At 52.2% G+C, this 15064-nt stretch overlaps 1 long non-coding RNA gene across 1 annotated transcript; it reads left to right on the top strand.

Moving 5' to 3' along the window:
- Positions 1 to 4615: 4615 nt before the first annotated feature.
- Positions 4616 to 6463, top strand: LOC115607211. Its single transcript, XR_003991137.1, has 2 exons — positions 4616 to 4749; positions 6234 to 6463. It is a non-coding gene; the product is annotated as an uncharacterized LOC115607211 (long non-coding RNA).
- Positions 6464 to 15064: the final 8601 nt, after the last annotated feature.

Here is a 15064-nt window from a genome sequence, read left to right on the forward strand (position 1 = left end):
CCACCCCACTGGATTTTCCTACCTTGGCTCCACCACGTCCCAAAGGGAGGACAACACTAGCACGGATCTTCCTCTGGAAGCCTGTTTACCAGAGGATGGGAGCAATTTTCCAGATGTGCTGGAGGGAAGTGGCTTCATCCAGGGACCTGCCCATCATGCATTTGTGTCCCTGCTAAGATATCTTTTCCTTGCACGGAGGATGCGTGCATTCGGCAGCCTGCCCAACTCGCATAAGCCTGGACCTGCTCCCAGACACCTCGGCCAGGGCCACATCTGATGGGCTGCACGCTCGTGCATGTTGCAGTGGTTCTGCAGCTGCAGGCAGCTGGCCCCATGCAGCACTGGGGAGAGACCAGCTGCTGAATGGACACTTCTGCCCATCCAAGAACATCCCTCTGCATCCAGAGGCAGCAGGTCACGTCCCCTCCCCAGCCAGCCATCCTTAGCAGCATCTCCCACCTGCCTGTCCCATCATCCCTAGAAATGCTCATGATTCCCAACCAAACTCAATGTGCTCAATCACACTGAGCCGCCGAGGGCTGCCTCACAGCCTGGCAGAGGATTGCCCTTCCCAGAAGCATGGAGCCAGCTTGGTTTAGAGAACTGGGAATGCTAAAAGGAAACACAACGAGCCGAAGTGCAATAGGAAGTGAGTGGCTGGCTGCTAAAGACAACAGGAGAAAGTCAATGGCAAACAGCTGTAGTGCAGATGCTGAGCAGACCCGAAAGCCTGGGCTTTGAGGGCAGTCTGTGACTAACCTGCAGACACAGCCTGGGATGAGTAAATTGGTCTATCACGAAGGGAGGAGGTCATTTGTCGCCTTAGGCAAAATCAGCATGTCACAAATGGGAAACTGCAAATTCTCCATGACATTGCACCGTAGTGGAGAGAAACCACAGACGATGCTGAGGAGAGCAGCCAGGACGCTGGAGGAGGAAGCATTGGGCAGGAAGAGAAAGGTCTTGATCCAACTACATCCCGTGTTTAGGTTTAAGCAAGTAAATAGACCCATTCATATTCGAGTGCTTTAATATTTTATTGGGCCAGGATTTTAAAAGTGATGAAAAGTCTGTATGAGTCCAGAGCAGAGGCTCGACTGAGAGAAAAGGGAGGAACAGATCAGTCAGCACGAGAAGGCTGGAGATAAGGGATCAGTCAGTGACTGGTTCATATCAGCAAGGCTTCACCAGGGTTACGCAGCTCCTCAGCAGAGAGGAGCCAGAAGTGGCTTTACATGGACTAAATGCATTTAGTATCTGTACTAAATCAGGCATTTTAATGAGACTGGGGAGGGGCGAGTGCTGATTTCTTTGAGAAGAAGAGACACTGCAGCCTCCTTGGACCTGTCTGTGCTATAGATGTCATCCCATCCTGAGACGGGCAGGGTCATGCGGCTGCTAGCCTCTGTCTATGCTGTCTGGGGCTCGACATCCTCAAATGGAACACCCAGCAGCATGAGCTTGTGCTGCAGCAAAGGCTGAGGATCAGTATCCCTTCTTATGTCTCTGGGATGCATTTAGCATCCCTGCAAATCCCTGAGTGTAAAAGAGAATCAGAGACAGGCAAGCGTCTCCTACTTTTTGCAAGAGGCTGTAGGTGCTTTGTGCCCAGGACCAGCTCTGCCTGGCCATGCCAAAGGTGTATGAGAGGAAATGGAGACAGCCCTGCGCTTTCCTCTGCACTTTCCTCTGCACTTTCCCACTTGTTGCTGAGTTTTTGAGATGGTTGCTGCTCCCTCAGCCCAGACCCAGGGATAAGACGATGGTTTCCTTGTGCTGCCTCCTCCTTGCACATCCAAGGCACAAACCTGTATTTTGGGGGGGTTAGAACTACAACTTGGGTTTGAGGGATTTTGGGGAGTTGGAGCTAGATGATTTTAAGATCCTTTCCAACCCTGACCATCCTATGATTTGTATATGGGGTACCAGTCACATCCAGGTGCCTGTGTATGTGTGTGTCTCACCCTCTTCATCTCCATGCATGGCTCAGGGATGCTTGCCAAGGGCACAGGGCTTCCATCCATACCTGCTCTCTTGTGGCTATCCGAGTACGGAAGAGAAAGCACCGGGAAGCAGATGTCGGCACAACCTCCTCTTTAGAGATCGGTCCCTCTGGACTGCAGGAAGAACAGCCCATCGGATGGGTCAGGAGCACCGGTGCCTTTCGGCATTGTCCTACTGCTCCGGTGCTGAGCTGTGCCGTGGGTTCCCACAGCTGCTCTACAATGGAGACACAACAGGCTCCTCTGGGGACAAAACCTAATCTGAGAGATACCGAGGCTAAGAAAGCTCTTCCTAAAAAAGACACAGTCAAAAGGCTCTTGGATGCCCTATGTCCGCAGACACCCGATACACCCGCCTGCGGTATGATTACCTCCAAGCAGGCTTTGTCTACTCCAGCTCCCCTGAATGTCACACTTGTTCCCAAATACCAGTGGGGAACAATGTGGGGGCAACACAAGGAAAAGCCTCCTCTGTCCCTTCTAGCCTGAAAGTAAATATCAAATGCCGGTGCTGAAGGGGAGGGAGGAGAATGGTGAGAGAGGAGACAAAAAGAAAAAAGCCTGGGGTTGAGAAATGCCTCAGTGAAACTGGGTCATGGCTATAGGGTGACAGGCAGAAAAGGGTCCCTGTTCTTAGGGAGGGTGAGCAGGCATCTCTGCCTGGTGGCTCCTCACTGCTGGTGGCCTCATGAGCAGACAGGGCTGGAGAGTGCCCAAGGAGAAGAGGAAATGTGCAGTCATTTCTGCTTGCCTCTCCAGCTACCCACTATGGTATTCCATATGGGGTGAGGACCTTTGATGCTCCCCATAAAATCCTTTCTGATTTCTAAGAAGGGCAGCTGTGATGAGACCCAGCAAAGGCTGGAGGACAATAGGTGATGGTGGGGTTGGCTTCACTTGTCCACATTCAGACACTCCTCATGCCACTGCCACCGTGGCAAGAGACGTCACCTTCCTGGGAACAAAGAGGCTTCATAGGGTCTCCTGGAAGCTCTCCAACATTCCCCCAACTTCCAGGCTCTGCAAACCACACATGGATCCAATAGCCTCTTCCCATGGACTGCCCGGACATGAGCTGGAAACAATCTGATTTTCCCCCCTTATCCTCCCTCCCTGATGCCGGTGAAGTCAAGTCATCTTCAGCCCCCTCCTTCCTGTAGGCCACACATGGTTTCTTCCTCCCTCAACGAGTCCCTTTGTCCCTTGAAGGGGATGTATGTCCAGCTGAATGTGCCGCTGGGCCAGTGGGATCGTTGCTGGCTTTCCCGTGTCCTGTCCCAGATGGGGAGATGGTCCTCCCAGCATTCCCATGGTCCCTGAAGCTTGGGCAGCGCAGGCAGGAGCGGAGCTTTATCAAAGGCTTGCTGAAACTGCAAATAAACACTGTCGTGAATGGGGTCACTATCAGCTGTGCATCCTCTTCAAACAGCCACAGAACATCCCTGTCCTCTTCCCTGCTGAGGATGAAGGGAACATTGGCTAAAAACACGTGTTCGTGTCAGCATGGCTGCCCTTGCCCCCGGCACCACAGGACCCAACAGCAGGTCCAGCAGAGCCAGGGCAATGGGGCAGGAAAATAGGTTTTTTCTATGAATTGAAGCTCAAGGTCTGACCCAAAATCATTGTTATTAGAGGCTTTGGTGCAATCTTTTAACAAATCACTGTAAACGTGGGAGGAGGCAGAATAGAAGTAGAGAGCAGATAAGCTAGAGAAAACAATTTGACAGAGCACAAGGGTTTGTAATGCATGTCCTCCTCCAGAAAGAGATCCTTCATTCTACAAGTAACTGAGAAAACCAGCCATATTTCAAAGGAACAGGAGAAGTTACTCAATGCTTCATAGGATCCTAATGGGAGATCCCCTAGTAAGATACTGGGGGCAAGGCTGGAAGCATGGTGTATTCTTGAAGCAGGATGGATTGATAGGATGGACCATAATGGAAAGTCATCTGGTTTGAGCAGAGACCCACCATCAAGCCACATCAGGGACAACTGCTGAAACTGCGTTTTAGAGGCGTATTAGAGGTTCATGCATTGCAAGAGTGATGGAAGACTTCCTGCAAAGAGAAGACAACCCAAGGAGCAACCCCATCTGTTGCCAGACGGCCACACAGACAGTGTGACCTTGTTTCACAAGATAACAAGATTTATTCTGTTCATTTTGATAGGACATTGATTAAGGTTTCCATACTTGTAAGGGCATCAGGGGTTCAAACGACTGAGGGGACAGCACGGAGCAATGCAAGACAAGATTTGCTTGGCTTCAACCGGAGATTTATGGATGCTGTTTGTCTTAGAGCAAGATCCAACTGCTTGTGACCAGACCAGAAAGGCAGAATCCATCAAAACAGCCAAGCTGAGATGAACTCAAAACAAGCCTCGAGACCCCTGGCATATCAGGAACCCAAACAAACCGTGCTGCCAGTGCTTGCAGAGCCACAGGTCAGCTGGCTGCTCTCCCAGCAGTGTGCCTTGCAGTCCAGAAGAGATGAGCTCACCATACAACGGAGCTGGAGATCAAACCCAAGCCGGGAGGGCAGTCTGTCTGTCTTGTGCTAGCTCTGACAGAGAGCTGGGGCCAGTTTTATACTCATTCAAGAAAAATGGCTGTTTTGAGTGGATGCAGCCGCTCATTCCTCATGCTTTTTTTGGGTGACAGCCTCAGCTATGGCAAGCTCAACAGGACTCTGCCAATGGAGCTGCGTCAATCTGGAAGTACTCCCTTGGAAACAAAGCTCAGCTGCAGGTGCTGTAAAGTGGGATTTGCAGCTTAGGAACCTTCAGTGGACTGGATGCACTGCCACGGAGTGATTTTAGCCCAATATTGGGCTAGTAAGCCCTTGCCACCTGAGCATCTAACGCAGGAGGAGCCGGGGGGCACGTGGCTCTTCAGGAAGCCTTCCCATGCTATTTTAGCAGCGCTGACCTCATTGCTCGTATCAGCCTGCCCTTTTCCAGCTTCCTCTCCCTGATATCTGGCTTTTGCCCCGTATTTCCTCATGCATTGAGCAATTACCTTAAGCCTCTCTCCACATTTCTAGGATTCTTGTTTATCTCCCCATGTAACACGGGGCTCTGCCTTCCTGTCCTGCCCTGGCCAGTTCCTCTGTTTACCTATAACACAAATTGTATTTATTTGTTTCATTTCATTTTGATGCAGAGCAACAACTCGGTACTAGGAGAGATGTTTTCCCTCCTCTCTACTCCTTTCTTCATGGTCCCAGCCACCTTCTCCAGATCTTACCACCTGCAAAGAGCTTTTCTTCTGCCCTCACCATGGGCAATGTCTAAAATAGCTGCTGCAAATAGAAATTCCCGGCTCTGGGGAGCATGGAGACTCCCAAATAGTCCCATACTGGCCACTATTGTTTGCAGGGAGGTAAAAGCTTCGATCCCAATGGGACACAGAGGGGAAATGAAAATCTCTTTGCCACCCCCACCTCCCCCCGCTCCCCCACTGACCCCTCTCCCCTCCATGATCCCACACTCTTCCCTCACAAAGCAAATTCTTCCTGGATTATACTTTAATATCTGCAAAGCCTCAAGTTTGAAAGAAAAACAAATGTGAAACCAGCTCATGAATTTTCTTGATGTGAAAAAACAGAGAAACAGCCTCTGTCACTCCTGAGAGCCTGTATGGGAGCCACATGAATGGATTAGGGTAGGCAGAGCTGACAGCTAGGCACTCTGTTAGACCCAGGGATTGAGACATCAGGAGCTTAAACCGCAAAGAGACGGGACTGTTGCACAGCACAAGGGGAGAGCATGAGGGCAACTATCTTGGGAGCTTGGTCTCTCTTTCCACACATCTGATTTCCACATATCTGATTCATATCCTTGGGCATTTATAATATATGCTCCTGGTAAAACTGATTAGGTGGCACTGCAGTGCCTTGAGGATGGGGACAGCGCACCGTTAGGATAACAGGCAGGAGCATGGTCCTGCCTCCTGGAGAAAACCTGTCTGCAACAGCATCCCACCCAGCTGGGAAACAAAGTCTTGCTGTTCCCTGAGCTTTTCTCTTTTGCATTTGACCCAGATTGGGGAAATGATAGCTTGTGTGTGCATGGCCCTCACGAACGGAAGCTCCAGCCCTGGCTGGCCCCAGCTCAGCGCGTGGGCTTCAGCAGCCCCAGTGTGTTTTTCTGTTTTGCACAGGGATGGGGTTGTTACGAAAGGGAAGCAAGGTGAGAGATAACGATATAATATGGTTTCCTCTTCCCTCTCAGCTGCCAGTTTGAATCCAGCCCAGGTCTGCAGTGAAGGATGCTGCTGGGTGCCTGTCCAGCGGTGTGTGCAAACCACGGCGTCTGGCTGCAGTCCCACTTCCTATGGGGCAGGTGGCTGCATCCCCTCCATGGGCTTGGCACGCTCCCTGTGCCCTGTTCCAGATGAGCAGCCAGCAACCAGCTTTTCCAGAATAAAAGTCATGTTCTTCGGAGTGTAAACCCCAGGATAACTATTCTTTGATCGTGTCCTTTCTCCATCAGAGTGGACAACCCACACCCAGGATGCTAATCCAAGGTGGAGATTGCAGTTAATTCTCTAATTGGGCAACACTTGAAATAAAACCAAAAGCAATGCCATTGTCACCCTTTGATGTGTTCCTTTAAGATCAGGGAATGGGGGACAAAGGGGACCCTCATGGGACAAAGGACAGAGGCCATTCTGCATCAATAAGAGGAGCAATTGCTTTGTCGAGGACGCCTAGTCCCTTCCAAGAGTACAAAACACATTGCCTCCACCCTTCCTGACACAAGACTTTCTGAGCCATGGGGAACAGGAATAAGGAGTTTCCTCATTTGTTGCTACCAGCTTTAGATGATGATCCCTGACCTAAGTTTTTCCCAGGTGGTATGCAGACATACTGCACAGTTCTCCACTATATCTTGGTTTGCCAGCCTACAGTATACTTGCTTGCTTCTTGGCTCATCTCACTACAGCAGGATAAGAGGTGACATGGGCTGTCCAGGAGCCCCAGGGTACCTCACAGACTGAGACAGCTTCTCCCAGAGCACCCAGTTCAACAGCTAAGCTGGGTTATTTTCTCCCATCCCAGATAGGAAAATTAATTCCCAGTATTTTGACTCTGTTTTCTCTTTTGTGTAAACAAATCCAGGCCTTAAGGAAGGCTCTTGGCTTCTCGGGTGTTGGGAGCATCTTTCCACACCTCTTGGCTGGGGACTTCCCCACTGGGTTCTGTGTGTGGGTCAGGCATGGGGGACTCAGGCAAGGACATTGGCTTGCAGTACACATGGACTGTGACCAGCCAGCAGGTCCTCACATCTGCTGGGTGTCCCAGGCACCCTGCTCACACACACATGACAGTAACTTCGAGGGGACTGCTCAAAACCTCAAACAAGTGAGCAGATTTGGCCATTTTGGTGTGAGGTTCCAGCATATGGAGGGAGCTGGAAACATGCATGGGGTGGGGGTTTGTCTATGACTGACTGGTCTAGAAAGAAATGTTCTCAGCTCTCTTCTTGCCACATGGATTTGTTCTGACTTGTCTATGTTTTGGGGTTGTAAATATTCTCATCCCAAAGGGACCATCTGTTCCTGGTTAGCTAACATCAGGCCACCCCATGGTGCTGATGGATTTCAATGGCTAGAAGGACTTGTCATAAAAGGCTTTTAGCTCCCCAAAGGCTTTAAAAAAACACATTTTTAATGAAGTTTAAGAAGTGGATCTGAATGCTTCTGAACAACACGATCCTGGAGCAGCTGGGCTGAAACCTATTCATGTTGGAAAACCGTTTCTGCGTGTGCCAATATTACAAGAGCAAATATTGACTTACAAGTATTGCATTTGCATCGATGAAGAATTCTTTCTCTCTGGTTTAAGTATCAGTCCTTTTCACCTGCAGTCTTTCTTCTGAATAAATTGCTGTTGTAAATTCCAGTGTTTGTTAACATCCTTCTCCTCAGGGCGTGGGTGTGCTTTTATGGGCTTTCATGGAAACACAAAGAGATCACCCTTGTTATACTGGGACACAGAATTGCAGATTTTGTGGGGGATGTTTGAAGTTTGGGTTCCATCTTTGTTCGTGGTTGAGCTCTGTGTGGCTAATTCCTCCCTCATCTGCAGTTGGGCATAATGTGTCCTATTTCAAAGAAGGCCTGAAAGCCCAGAACCTTGGGTTGGGAGGGATGCAGAGTCCAAGCACATCCCTCACCATTGGGACAGATGGAAGAAAAAGCCTCCAGCCACAGATGTCACAGCTCCTCTGCACACGAGGGTGTGAGAGCCCATCAGCAAAGATCCTGGGGCTCTTCTGCAGCACTAGTGGAGGCTGCAGCCAGGTTCACTTTGAGATTTGCACTTTGAATTGTCCTACAACCTTTTCCCACTGATCTGATAGTGCTGAGTGTCCAAACCCACCTTATAAGTATTGCTTATAAGGCCAGGAGTTTTTCTGACATGAAGGCCACTGATCAATTAAACCTGCCAAGTGCAAATTGTACTGCAGTGATCCCAAGTGCTGGGAACACTTGTGGGGGGATGAGGAGTGGTGCAGACTTGTGTGAGACCGATGAACCATACAAGCAAGTGCCTTCTTGTTGTTTGCTCACACAAGAGGAAGATGTGTAGATGGGCAATGAAAGAATCCCTGGCTGTTTGCATTACAGAGAGATGAAATACCTCCAGGAGTTGCAGATCAGCTTCATCAGGGTCCACCCTAGAAGATGCTGCACTTCAGTGTCACATATACTAAGTGGCTTCCTCTGCCTATGAAACCATGCAGCCTGGATGAAGGCTTCCTAGAGGATGCTGTGGGGAAGTACGATGGATGTGCAGAAAGAGAAGGAAGTTCTACTATTAAACCCTGTTTACAACATGGGGAGTGGCATAACCTGCAGCACTGCAGTGGGGTGAAAGGGAGCAGAGATGCTGCACTGTACCGTGGAGGGGACAGCGGCACCTGTAAGCAAACCCTTCTCCGCCAGAGGGGACGTGCTGGGGGCCTGCAGTGTTTCTGAGTCGCTGCAGTCTCAGAGGAGCTATTCAACGGGAAAAGCACATGCACATTCCTCAGTACAATGGAGCCCAGCGCCAGACGATGCTGTGGTCCAGGCGCATCCTCCGAGGACGAAGCTTTACAGGAATACCTGAAAGAGGAAGACTATAGTTAAACTTCCAGTTCCCCCAGAAGGTGGAAGACAATAAGTGGCCATCAAAAGGCATTTCCTGCCCATCTATTGTTTCCCTCTCTGAGTTCTGATGAAGCTTTGCACATGGTCTGCAAATGGACAGACCTAATTACCACACTAGGTGAAGAGCTACACACATCCTTGTGTCCATGAGCCTTGGAGCAGTCACTGAGCAGCTGGATGAAGGTGTTCTATGCAAATATTCGCTGCTGGCAGCATTTCTCCATCTCACAGCTGGTCTCACCAACCTCAAGAGCTGTCTGTCCCAGTCTCCTGCTCCTATCCTGGGTGCCTGCACAGCTTCAATCCCACGTGAAGCTGGCATGGAGCAGGGCCTGTTCCCTGCCTGCTCTCCTGCTGGAGCACACATAGCACGTCTCCTCTCCAGGTTAGGACACCCGACTTGTCCTCCATCTCTGCCTGCCTTTATCTCATCCCGTTTCCTGGCCCCAGCTTTTCTCCCCTAATTAAATGGTAAAAACACGTGGGATCCAGGCCAGGCACGAATAGCTTCAGCGAAGCAATTAGCCCGACGTGAGCGAGGAACAATTAGCGCTGCTCTCTGGAATTCGGCCATTGTGCAGCTCATTGTATGTTTTTGCCTTAAAAGGGGGCCAGCGTGTTGGGAGGAGAGCGAGGGCCCCCGTTCGCAGAGCCAGGCTGACATTTGCACTATGTTAGTCATGCTACATGTCAACATTTTTGTGAGCTTTCCAAAAACAGAAATTCTAATGGGATGTTTTAATCCCGTTCTTCACCCCCGCATGTCCCCCCTCTCCCGCCTTTCCCCCTTTCAACTCCCACCTCCCTCCTCCTCCTCCCTGCTTCGCACAGTGCTAATACCAACCTCTCTCGGCTCCCGGAAACCAGGCGAAGCCAGAGCAGTGAAATTCCTATTTAAACTAACATCACATGAAAAATGAACTGTTGCTTTTAATCCCTTTTGCAGGGGGAATGGGAAAGGAGTGAACGATTTCCCAGGGGGGCAATGGGGAATGGGCTTTTGAAGACCACCAAGGCAAGCTGGGGGAAGCAGCGGGGGAATCCTGACTCACTGTATCTACCTTTGAAAAACCACTCAGCAACTTCATCAGGACACCCCAGAGGCAAGGAAGAAGCCAAGAAGCTCTAGGGGCCCAGAGAGGAGCCAAGTTCCCTTTGGAAGTAGCCTTGGCAGGAGTGTATTGGGGCTGGGGTGACACAGGTATCTGATCTGGACTGGATGCAGTGTTAGTGTGCGTAGGCAGCTGTGAGAGCCATTGCTGCTCCAGGGTGAGCTGGGGGCACTGAGATGCACAGGTCCAGGCAGGGAGTTAACATGTATCCCAATCCTCCCCCTGGCTCTCCATCCCTAGGAGGTTTTGGAGACCTGCTGCATAGAGTGTGGACCTTAAAGCAGGAGGTTGAGGGAGTTATTAAGGCAGGTGCTGGGCTGGAGGGGAGCCCTGGGGGACAAGCAGCCACCTGGGCTCATCTCAGCTCCCCAATGCAGCACCCAGCAAGGAGGGTCCTTGCACTGCTCTTGCCCATGGCTGCTGGCACATCTGGGCACATCTGGGTTCTGCTATGCAGCATTTTGGGGTCAGAGCTCACCTGCTCCTGCTTGCTGCCTCCTTGGTTCTTGCTTCTGCTCCCTTCACACAGGACCCACAGCAACTACCAAACACAGTGCAGGGCTTGGCTGGGATGGGGTCTGGGAGCAGCCTCCTTTACTTGCTGTTCCTTATGCGCCAGTTCTGCTGTTGCTGGAGATTGGACACTGAATTCACTGGGCCTTCATCCAGTCCAGCCCAGTATGAGGCTTGATTCCTGCCTTCTCCTTGGGGTAATATCTAAATACTTCCCTGACATCAGCTTCTGGCCCATCTTCAGGGCAATGGGGAGAGGGGCAGCTCAGGACAGGAATGTGAAAAAAATTGGGGCCAGAAAGCATGAGAGGCCAGGAATTAAAGGCCAGGAGCTGCAAGATTCTCCCACCCCACCTCTGGAAGGTGCTTGGGACGGGCTGGCCGTCATCTGCAGCAAACCATGATCTCAGCTTGTTGTGCTCTTGCCCTGTCTGTACAGATGGACACGTACAGGCTCCATGGACAGCCCATAAGGGAGTCTCCCAAACAGGCAGCTGCCCATGGGATCTCTGCTGGAGGCATGTCACCTCTTGGGAAACTGAGGCACAGTGAGCTGGGAACAGTCGGTGGGAGCCTGCTGCCCACTCCCCCTTGTCTGTCTGTCTGTCTATCTGTCCACCTAGCTGACCACTGCTGAAGGCTCTGGATCCACAATAGCTCATGCAGTGCAGGGTCACCAGTCACTTAAACTCTGCTTAACTGATTATTTTCTTTTACCACCCCAAACACACACTGTGAGTTCAATCCCAGCAGTGCGCAGCAGCCTCCAGCCTCGGACAGCTCTAAAGCTCCCTGCTTTGCTGTCAGGGTCAATGCAGCCAGGACAGCCTGCATCCAGCCCAGCATCCCTGGCCGGCAGCAGTGTTCCCTCCCTCCATGACCCTGTGGGTGTACCCATGAAGAAGGGATGTTTCTGCCCACCATCCAGGGATTTTAGGATGGGAGAGCCAGGTCTGCGAGGACAGGAGCTGCTGCTGGAAGGAGAGAGATGCGCAGGGTGCGGGAAGGTGGGGTTGGATCTAGCTGGTTTCACTAGTTCAGGATCCCTTTCCCTCCTGTTTTTACCTTCATTCCATGGTTTTAATGTTAAAAACTCTCACCTCAAAGGAAGGAGCAGGAAGCCCCCCTTGCACACCTTACACTGCTGAAACTCCCCCGTGATCCGCCTTGATCCTGAAGCCCTGAGAGAGGCATTAAATCACTGATTGATGCCCCACCAGCCTCCCCTCTTCCCACATTTACCTCCCCTCCCCTGGGCTGAATAGAGAGCATGAGAAACCAGGCTGGGCAGGGACGGCCCCATGCCCCTCTCTTTCTTTCAGGATCAGAGCATTTACGGGGCTGCTTGTGTTCCCCCAGCCCCTCTTCCCCCCTCCCCAACACTGGGGGCTGTAATCTGGGGGCTGCAGGCTTGGAGATGGAGAAGAATGCGGGAGCAGGGAGGGGGGGACAAGGACCGTCCCCTCCTGTCACCGCCACTGCCAAAGCCCCAAATTCTTAGACCTGGAGGAGTCACCACCAAATTCCATTCAACTGACAGAAAAGAAATCAAATCCTTTTAAAGAGAGCCCACTTTCCCCGCAAGAATGCTCCCTCGGCCTTTTGTTGCAGGGCTTTGCTTGCTCCCAGCAGCTCAGAGGAAGCTGCTCCAATACATTAACCAGTTTAACTTGCTCGTGACCCCCTCTGCCCAGCGCACAATGAAGCTCTTCGCCCGCTTTTTTCCCCGGCTCCTTTTCAGGAGCTAAATCCCCTGCTGTTCCCCACTCGCTGCCTCTCTCGCTCAACCTTTCTCAGGCCTCTGCTTCAGCCCCGGGAATATAATAACGCTTTGCATTTGTATAGCCCCCTGGCCCCGTGGGATCTCAAAGTGCCCTGCACGGATCACATCGTGTCCCCCCCGCCCTGCCGAGGGGACCCGCAGTCCCCCGAGCTGTAGGGAGAAAGTGATGTAAGGTCTGAGCCCATGGAGGGTAGATGGGACTTGCAGCGGTGGCAGAGCTGGAGTACCTTGAAGGACTATAGTTCGGCATCTCGAGATGCATCATGAGCACCCAGTGCAGGAGATTTGGGTGCTGGGCAAAGGCATGGGTGTGCTCCACAATCACAGCCATCCCGATGGCACTGCCAGCCCCTCTGCTGCAAGGGCAGGAAGGTTTTATGTTCGCAGGGTGGTTAAAAAAACCGATAGATGAAACAAATGAGCCCTCGAGCCCTGAATAGCGGAGCCCATGAGACAATGGGAAGTTAACCAAACCCGGGCCAGGAGCGCAGAAGTCTGCCGCGGGGCGCTGCCGTTTTCCTACCAGTAATTGATGCAAAGTCTCTTTTGTGCTCTCAGAAAATCCCAGAAAGAAAAAGCAGGGGGAAGAGCAGGGGGGGGACCGCGGGCAGGATCCAGCTCCCGCGCCGCCCTCCTCCGATGTCTCCCTCGCACACCTCGGCCGTGCGTCGGGGCTGGACCCCGTTAAATACCCACGACAAAGCGGTGGCGGCGAAGTCGGCGCCCGACAGAGCTTTTAACCCCTGTCCGACGAAGCGCGTAAATCGCTCCCGGCGGACAATGCAGCTCCGCAGCCCGAGCGCGGCGCTTCTCTCGGATGACCTGAACACTTTATTACTGGGGATTTATTTATTAACCATTTCTAGCAGCCCTGAGAACCTGGGAGCTTCTTAGGGACCACCTATCGAGCTCCGGGGTCAGGCAGCGAGCGGGGACGATGAGGAGGGTTTAAACCAATTTAAACAGACCTAATACCTCGATACGACTGAAAGGGAGATGTCCCACGTGCAGTCCCAGCTCTGGGTTGGTGTGGGGCTGAATCCAGGCAGTTCCAGGGCAAAAACAGTATGGGGTTTCAGTGAAGTTAATTTGCAGTGGGAGTGAGCTGGGGCTTTCTCTGCATATGCCTGAGATTTGGGAACTCAGTCGGTTCTGGCTTGGACCCATCCATGTGGAGCTGGGCAGAGCAGGGACCACCCCACAGCCACAGCCAGGCTCACCCTGTGACATGTCAGTGAGGTGAGTTGTGGGCAATGTCCAAAATGGGATCCTTTTTGGAGGAGGAAGTGAGATGTGCCTTCTGGTCCAGTCCAGCATCTGTCATGCAGAGCAGCCATGACACTATCCCTCTCCTCTGGCCCTCGTATTTATGGGGCACCCAAATTTGTCTGGTGCTGGGGCCACTCCGGTTAGGATTAGACTCCTTGTACCCAGAAGAGTGGCTGAATGCCAACGAACGAGGCACAGGGCCCTCCTGAGAGCATCCTCCTGGTGCAGCCCCTTGCTCTCCACCCTTTGGGTACCATCCTGTGCCCACCAAGGGGTAAGCAGCGTGCCCACTTACCCCATCACCATTTCCCCACAGGGGACAGTGCCTCAGTGGGGACATCCACGTGGCAGGCAAGAGCTGAGCCAGGAGGCCAGGCGCCTGGAGAGGAAGCCTGCGGGGACACAGCCAGCGGCTGGACAATCCCGTGGGAGTCTCACTTTGGTGGGACAATGCCACCAAAAGAATAGCTTCCCCTAGCTGCTGTGGCTCACTGACCCTGGGCAGCCAGGCTGAGCTGAGGACGGGGGTTACAAGCAGTGCCAGGGGGCCAGGAGAGCCTTTGTGCCACGTTGGAAAGGGCACAGCAGCTCTACAGACCCCACTGCATCACTCAGGGGCTGGTGGCACACAGAGCCTGTATTGTCACTTGGCCTGCGGCGCCAGCCGGGACCCCAACATCTGGCCACGGCGCGTGTCGCCAGCCTGCGGGAGTAGGAGAGCAGCTGGTCAGGGGAAAAGTGCCTTTCCTCCCTTTTTGGCTGCTGGAGAAAGGGGCTCTTTCTTCATTCAGAGTTTTGCCGATCGGGCTTTTCAGCTGCCTCTCAAGCCACGGTTGCTGTGCCATCGGATGGAAACAAAGAGCGCCCGAAAAGAAAGCAAATTGAGACTGGAAGGCTGGGCTTTGCAGCAATAGCGGGAAGTGGGGAGTGTGGGATTTGGTTCCTGTGTTCGTATGGTCGAACTCCTTTTTTTCCTCTTTTATTATGGAAGGCTTCTTTGGCAGCACGTCTCTCCCCAGACACTGCAAAACCAAACCCCACTGCCTCCACAAGCATTTTCTAGCCCAGAGCCATGGTTCAAGGGCTGACCAGGGGAATGTATAGCCTAAAAGCAAGAGAAGGCAAATGCTGGGGCTTGCCTGAGGAAGCAGCTTCCCTGCTTCGTCATGCCTGGTATTATGGTATTGTTTATCCAGTGCCAGAGATGAATAGAGCACGTGACAGCAGG

This window comes from Strigops habroptila, chromosome 4 (genome assembly GCF_004027225.2).
Source record: "Strigops habroptila isolate Jane chromosome 4, bStrHab1.2.pri, whole genome shotgun sequence".
In the NCBI taxonomy this organism is placed as follows: domain Eukaryota; kingdom Metazoa; phylum Chordata; class Aves; order Psittaciformes; family Psittacidae; genus Strigops; species Strigops habroptila.